An 8,806-nucleotide genomic window follows, 5' to 3' on the forward strand; every position below is an offset into this window, starting at 1 on the left:
TCATTTCATCTAAGATTTTTTAGACCTGATGATGGCCTGTTAATCAGGTTGAAAACGTTTGTTTTTTCAAATATATTTCTCGGCAACAAATTAAGGTGTTTTATTTTCTGTGTGATCTAAGATCCTTCGAGTTTTTCCCTGAAAATTTATGAAATTTGAAGTATACTGTAGAAGAATTAGAGTTCTAGTTGAAGCTCTACATTTTATTCTCGCAGCTGTTTAAAAACACCTGAAATTTTTTATTGTTGAAGCGCAGTTGATTGCTTTGAGCTCTGTAGATACATTTGTGGTTGTCACATAGAAACTAATAATTAAATTAGACTTATGCAACATATAGCATTTAAATATAAATATGTTTTCATGTCTGAAAAGTGTTTCTATTATTACAAAATAAATTTGGAACAACCTAAATGATATTCTCATAGTAAACTTTCTCAAAGAAAATAACAATGATGATAAATACAAATGCGAATAAAAAGTAAAATCTTTGTCAGGTCAGACTCAACTTGACACGTGACACATGACTCCTTTCTATCTTCCCACCCCTCGAACTTTAACTATGAAAATTTAATAACGTCAATCCTCCTAATACACAAAGTTTTCTGAAAGTATTTTGAAAATTTCGACAGAACACACAGGAGTTATTTAGTTTAAAACCGGATGAATAAAATCGTGCCACTCTCATTACACTCACACAAACAACATCTTTCTATATAGAAGAAATCCCAATTTCTTTTTTTTCAATTTCTAGACTTTTCAATACCCTTTAAGTTCAAAACTGCAGAAAATTACTTGGGAGGTAATTTTTTTTGACCGATTGCCTTACTATCCCACGTTTATACCGTATATAACAGCCGGGAAAGTAGATATGAAAACATAAAACTGTTTCTTTATACGTTGTTACAACGTAAGTATTTCACAGCTTTGTTTTGGTAGAAAATTAAGTGTAAGAAACCTATTAATGCTATTTTAGATTACTTTACTTCACTCGGATTGTGTGTGTTTGGTAGAATAATTTACCTGTAGTAGGGAAACTAAACAATAAATTACGTACTTAGTGTTTACATTATCAGTTGCCATTAACAATAACAAACAATTTTTTTTATATATACTAAAAAGCTAAACCGACATTCCTATAAATTTCCTAAAAACTTGGGTAAATTTTAGGTGATAAAGTTACGTCAACTTTTTAGAAATCCAATCAAATTTCCCGATAAAACGACGAAAAATTGTTAAGAATCGGGTTATTGTATCGTGTTAAAGGCTGTTTACGAAACATTAAATTTGTAAGTTTCACTTTGCCAATGTCGCTGGAAGTAAAGGATACGTTTGGAAATACTTGCTTTTGTATTAAGTATATTGTTAAGTAATTATACTATTATAACTATGGTAAACATTTGATCTATTAAAAATTAGGAACTGAACATAATTTTTAATACTAATGATTTTATTTCTATAATGGGTTTCTAAAATACAGATATAACGTTGGTAATTTTTCTACTAAAATTGAAAACGTAGTGAGGAATATAACTACGATATAACTATGTATATAATAAGAAAAATGCTACNTTTTTATCGTGACGTGGGAATTGCAAAAATGACACGCGCCTGTTTCGATGAAAATGACCAAAAATGTTTTGTTTGTTACTTATAGAAGCCATGTTGTGGTAGCTCATACTTGTATATTGTTGTCATTTGCGTATTTTAGTATATAATGGCATTTCTACGTGATTGGTTCCAAAATAAATAAACGCAAATTTTTGTTTACACTTAAGCAGACAAAATGGCGTGGCCAAGTAGTGCTAGGCAACAGAAAATCTATACTTATCAGGAAAAATAACCAATTTGATAAAAACTTATTTGTTTAGAATAATTAAATTTTTAATTAGTATTAAAACGGTTAAAGGTTTAAAATCCTGAAACTAACGAAACTTATTTTTAACTTGTGCCTACCAGTAGGCGAATGAATAAAAGCGCTGAACGCTAGTAGTTGATTGGGTGTTCGCACCTGTTTCACCGGCTGACTTAAGGTGTGTATTATTTCGGGTTTTCCTTACGTTTGTAACAACTAATACGAGCTAGTTTTCCATGCAGGGTACTCTTGTGGGCATCTTCTTAGCTAATTGCCCATATGTTGCCGTATCCCATCAACCAATCATTCCTTTTTAAACCTCTGTATACAGGATGTCTTAATTCTGCTATGTTTAAATTGCAGGTCGAATTTTGTATACAGGCAGAATGATATGCACACTGTTGTACGACGTTTTGTTTTGTAACTACAGCATGATATTCTTAAAATGGTAGTCTCGACATGAGTTCAAAGTTTTTTCCGGGTTGTATTCTTGCCATGAATGTTTTCGACAGGATTGGGTATCGTGCCATTATACAACAATTCTTTACTATTATCTGAACATCGCTGTTTAAATACTTGTAAGGGCTACAAAATATCTCATTCATAAACAGCACATTCATTTGATTGAGATCCTTCGAGTTTTTCCCTGAAAATTTATGAAATTTAAAGTATACTGTAGAAGAATTAGAGTTCTAGTTGAAGTTCTACATTTTATTCTCGCAGCTGTTTAAAAACAGCTGAAATTTTTTATTGTTGAAGCGCAGTTGATTGCTTTGAGATCTGTAGATACATTTGTGGTTGTCACATAGAAACTAATAATTAAATCAGACTTATGTAACGTACAGCATTTAAATATAAATGTTTTTATGTCTGAAAAGTGTTTCTATTATTGCAAAATAAATTTGGAACAACCTGAATGATATTCTCATATTAAACTTTCTCAAAGAAAATAATAATAATGATAAATACAAATGCTAATAAGGAGTAAAATCTTTGTCAGGTCATACTCAACTCGACACGTGACACATGACTCCTTTCTATCTTCCCACCCCTCGACCTCTAACAATGAAAATTTAATAACGTCAATCCTCCTAATACACAAAGTTTCCTGCAAAAATTTTGAAAATTTCGACAAAACACACAGGAGTTATTTAGTTTCAAACCGGATGAATAAAATCGTGCCACTCTCATTACACTCACACAAACAACATCTCTCTATATAGAAGAAATCCCAATTTTTTTCAATTTCTAGACCTTTCAATACCCTTTGAGTCCAAAAATGCAGAAAATTACTTGGGAGGTAATTTTTTTTTGACCTATTGCCTTACTATCCCACTTTTATACTGTATATAACAGCCGGGAAAGTAGATATGAAAACATAAAACTGTTTCTTTATACGTTGTTACAACGTAAGTGTTTCACAGCTTTGTTTTGATAGAAAATTAAGTGTAAGAAACCTATTAATGCTATTGTAGATTACTTTACTTCACTCGGATTGTGTGTGTTTGGTAGAATAATTTACCTGTAGTAGCGAAACTAAACAATAAATTACGTACTTAGTGTTTACATTATCAGTTGCCATTAACAATAACAAACAATTTTTTTATATATATATTAAAAAGCTAAACCGACATTCCTATAAATTTCCTAAAAACTTGGGTAAATTTTAGCGTGATAAAGCTACGTCAACTTTTTAGAAAGCCAATCAAATTTCCCCATAAAACGACAAAAAATTGTTAAGAATCGGGTTATTGTATCGTGTATCGGGTTATTGTATATTGTTAAGTAATTATACTATTATAACTATGGTAAACATTTGATCTATTAAAAATTATGGACTAAACATCATTTTTAATACTAATGATTTTATTTCCATAGTGGGTTTCTAAAATACAAATATAACGTGGGTAATTTTCCTACTAAAATTGAAACGGTAGTGAGGAATATAACTACGTTATAACTATATATACAATAAGAAAAATGCTACAAAATAATTAACACGTGCCTATAAGTTATTACGTATCTCCAAATAATATTTAGTAGTCGTCGAATTTTGAAAAATTAATCAAGGATTACTTTTATGAACAAAACTTTCAACATTTCGTCATTCTATAATCAAGGTTTTGGTTACATAATATTGTCGATTATTCAGACATCGACCGTAAGAAATATTTTAAGTTAATGTTAAGCAGAAGTAGTATTAATTCTAAGAATTTCAATCGATATTCGCGGCCATACAATAATAATATAGATGAAATGACATATGTATATCTTTGGCTTGATGTAAAGACAAACGGAATTTTCATAGGTATACAATGTTTTTTGATTTCACTTCTTTGATTTTTGTCACGAGTACGCAGGGAATAAAAGTTACGATTTACTTGTAATTTTTATCTACAGTATTCATCCATATTAAATATTAATGAATTATAATGACCACATTTTTCGACTGTGTAAACACGACATATTTCGTACTACATATATACGAAGATAGTTCATGCAGATCGTATGTATGACCATAGTTCATCGTATGTGTTATTAAATGCAGTTGTTGATTGACACGTACTCTCTTTGGTGAGATCTCTCAATTTCAGTAGAGTAGTGAAAACGGAATACAGAGCGTCCACTATCTGAAAGTTATAATAAGACGTTAAAAGGATAAAAATTAGTATAAAAGTATTAAAAATTCGTACAACGATAATTAGCTTACTTTAATAGGTAAATTTTTCTTAAAAAAGAAAAACCCTCCCACCGAAATTCCAAGAGGCATTCCGCTAAATCTCTTCGTGAAATTCAAAATCTATAAAAAAAAAGTGTTTCAGTAAATATTTTAATACATAATTAAGAACACTTAATATTAATTAATATATACCTTTAATTTGTATGTTAAGCTTAGTTCGTAGGACGAAATTTTGTGAATGCTGATAAAGTTGCTGTATATCTGGAAAAGTATTAAATAAAATATAGCATTATAAATTTATGGTTATTTTATCAAATACCATAATATTGATTTTTCAGAGCAAAACTTTTTAAATTGTGTGGAAAATTTTGCGATAGTACAAAACCAGGCATTGATCATCACAAAGTGTTCGCAAAGAATCATCGATATCTCTGGTCAGAAGCGAATCGTTCTTATAGTTGAAAGGACAAGAGTTGATATGTGTAGTTTTATTTCAGTATTTTAAAATTTATATATTGGACCTTACCCAAAGGGCTACACTGTCTTGTACATATTCTATGTTCTTTTATCATTTAGTGCAATGCGCGAAGTGAATGGGACCCACCTTTACTCTATCTTCAACCCTTTCTCCCTCCCACTCCCTCTCCCTTCTCTACACCACTCCATACCTTCCTTCCTCTTGTGGCTAAGTCTACGGACAGCCCTCTACCATTATTCCAGTATTTTAAAATATAATCATTATATATCATATAACATCTTGTGTCTAAATGATGATACATATGATGATACGGTAACTAAGATACATCGTTATTATTTAATAAACAGATAAAGAAAGTTTTTAATACTTGCATGTTTGGCATTTGGTCTCGAATGGTGTTATTAACGGTGACAAAATTCATAACAATTGGTCGAACAATGTTTAAAGTAATCGGAAAATATAAGTGGGTTAACTGAATTTTAAGCCACAACGACAATTTGTATTNAGACTATCGCAGTTGACGTAAAGAATTTTTAATGAAAAACTATAAACTTAGTGCATTGAATAGTACTCTGTATCTGTTTTCATATTGTAATTTTAATGACTAAAAATCTAGCATAACGTAGAGAGTTTTTCTTACAAACTAGGACCCGAAATCACGAAACTGTCGTTAATAACAACGCATTATTTCGCTACGTTGGTAATTACGACAAATTTACGGCATATCGTATCTGCAATTGACTATGCTCATCGTAATGGGATTTACTATTTACCACGAAACATCGGTGATCTATTTCGAAAGTATACCGTTTCGTCCAATAAGAAATGCGTTAACTAACGACGACCGTTCGTCGTTAGTTGCAATACCACGCNTTTTAAGCCACAACGACAATTTGTATTAGCGATTTTTACAGTCGCTCTACTATCGCTTTAAAAAACAGCATAAATTTAAAATATAGAACAGACTGCTACTTCGGTGTTTATACTGTAATGTTAGAGAATTAACGTCTAGCAAAATATAAAAAGCTTCTAACCTACTGAACTGTTAAATGAGAAAGCAGATAATTTACATAAAATTAAATGAAAACAATCGTTTTACTTAAGAAATTAATGCGTTATACTTACCGAAGAAGTTGTTTTTGAAATTATTAACGAGCCTATCAGACAAATTAAAGAGTAAATAGCAAATGTCAAACCAAATTGAAATTTCGAGTGTAACAAATAATGTTCTTTTTCGTGGTTAAAAAGGAACATGTAAAGCAGTAAGCACGTTATGTGGATGAGAAGGAAGTAGAGAACTGCCGTCAAATTGCTCCATTGTCGATTGATTTCTTGAAATAGTTCCCATAAATCTGTGTGTCTTTCTATAACGTCATCCACGTTGGTCTTCAAGCGATCGGTGTGTCTCTCCAGCGAATCTAACTCGATCTGTAAATTCTGGAATTGATTCGACGTGAATGAAAATATAATAAAAACTAAGGCTAGTAAAATGCCACTTTGTCCGGTAAAAAACAAATGCCATTGAAAATAAAACGTGCTGCACACGATTGAAACTAGAGAAGAATTACTCGAATTTCGAATTGTTGGATAATATTTTAAATCTAAACCAAGATTCATTGCCATATTCGAAGAAAAGTAGAAAAAAATAAAAAATATTGATACGAACTGTACTCTTTTAGGAAAAAAATAAAAATAAATACGAACTGTACTCTTTTAGGAAAGTATATATCACTTCTATATGCGACCTTATTGTCTTCTCATTTGAATTTATTTCTTTTCATTATACTAAATGTAATAGCATAAACCGATGACATCATTACTCGATATACTCTTTGAAAGTATTTGTTTGTATCATGGTTTTTGAATAAAGTTCCACATAGAGCTTCGTCGTGAAAAAACAAGGCTCAAGTATGACCTACCATCATCCAGAAAATAAGTTCTACAAAGTTTACGTAATAAGCAAAGCATTTTGTTTTATTTTTCTCGTGGCAAGCGCAAAGTAAAAACGGTTCCAGTCCAAATATTTTAGCAACCGAAATTATGGGATTGAGTTGACAGTGAATATTATTGGAAATATTGCTGTTGCCAGTGCAATCCACAATCTCTACAATTGTGTTTTTGTTGTCCATTTTACGACATTAAATGAAAGATTGGATACATATAGAATATAGTATATGGTATAGTATATATACAGCAGTACAGTTTAAAATTTAGCTTGTTCTTACTCGTAAACACAGCTTAAAATTTAGAACGATGTATGCGGGAGCACGTTACGTAAATTACTGCCTCAACCTAATAAAACAATTTTCATTAAATATTAATATAAGCCTAATTACGAAAACGTTTTCCGATTAGATAATAAGACATTTAATAAATTTACATATTTTATAGTTGTTTCTCGCATAGATTACGTTGCTAATATTTAAATAAGCACTATACGAAGATATTTTTCAAAAGTTTATTATCATAATGCATTAGAAAGTAGAATATTAATTGCTATTTTGAGAAAATTGTGAATAATTATTTAAATTAGTTATGATATAATAGATGATACTCCGCATTTTTAACATTAAATATAAATTTTAATTAATTTAGTCGGTACACGTAGCATTAACTTGATGTCAAGGTATATTACAATTTATGGTTTGCATCATTACTTTCTTTGTAATTTTTGAAATAGTTTTCTGGTTAAGTGCTTTATATTAATATAAAATGTAAGTTATCTGAATGAATTTAAATACACAAATTTTAAAATTTTCAGTTACGATTATTGAAAAATGTATTTAGAAATAGCAAAACGTGAAAATCGTGTGAACTAAACGTGCCAAGTTTTATTCATTGACTCGCGTGAAATACTCGTTTACGATTATATAAACTGTATTTAGGAGATATCAAGTAGTTTAAAGTACTGTATATTAAATTGTATACAGTAGAAAAATAAAGAATTCTTAAAATGTGTTCGATTGGTCACTCGGTGTGATAAACCCTTACCTAAGATAACCTTTGTAGTTATATAATCAAATACTATTAATATAATATAACGAACATTAAAACGAAAACCATATTAAGAATTTGGTTATTTCAGCTTCTCATTGTCACGTTTATTCGGATGGTACAAAACGGCACAATTTCATTGGTCAAGTAAACACCAATTGAAAATACATGTTCAGTTTTTCAGATATCACATTTTTTCGCTAATGTTAACTCTAAGAAACTGTACCATTCACAGCCGAATATCAAATTTCGAGAAAAACTGATCAAATAACGAAACTCGACACCTCGGAAAACCACTTAAAATGTTGACCGGTAACCTCGTATTACGTAATTTTCCTATTCGAATGCCACCGTACCGCTGCACAGTGGGTGGTGAGACGATTCTAGCAGGACTTAAGTATGTAGACTAGTGAAATACATTTTTATAATAAAAATTTTTTACTTCCATATCGTATCAAGTAAATATTTACATACGAAATCACATTCGAAGTTTGACTCGGAGTCATCTTGTACTGCGGTCACGCTTGGTGCTTTTAGTAATTTTAAAACGTAGCGGTTAACGGCGTTTTCTTCTTCGTACCAAATGATCTAAGGTTCGTAATGACAGGATCCACAGAAATTTAAGAATTATGGGTAATGTAAGATATCTATATTAGTGTTTATTCTAGAAGTTTTTTGGGAATAACTCTCACGAAATTTTAAAAATTTTTTGTGTCTAGTTCTTGTACTTCTTCGGACAATCGTGCTATAGGAACGAGAAACAAAGATATAATTTTTGATCCGTGTGTCGAAACTTTGCGAA

The 8,806-nt window shown here is 30.5% G+C and overlaps 1 long non-coding RNA gene across 1 annotated transcript; it reads right to left on the reverse strand.

Moving 5' to 3' along the window:
• Positions 1–3,735: 3,735 nt before the first annotated feature.
• On the reverse strand, positions 3,736–5,148 carry LOC111614961. Its single transcript, XR_002755015.1, has 3 exons — positions 4,725–5,148; positions 4,563–4,652; positions 3,736–4,482 (listed from the first exon to the last, which is right to left on the reverse strand). It is a non-coding gene; the product is annotated as an uncharacterized LOC111614961 (long non-coding RNA).
• Between the last annotated feature and the right edge of the window lie 3,658 nt (positions 5,149–8,806).

This window comes from Centruroides sculpturatus, unplaced genomic scaffold (assembly GCF_000671375.1).
Source record: "Centruroides sculpturatus isolate CEXI.00-Female unplaced genomic scaffold, Cexi_2.0 scaffold1434, whole genome shotgun sequence".
NCBI lineage: Eukaryota > Metazoa > Arthropoda > Arachnida > Scorpiones > Buthidae > Centruroides > Centruroides sculpturatus.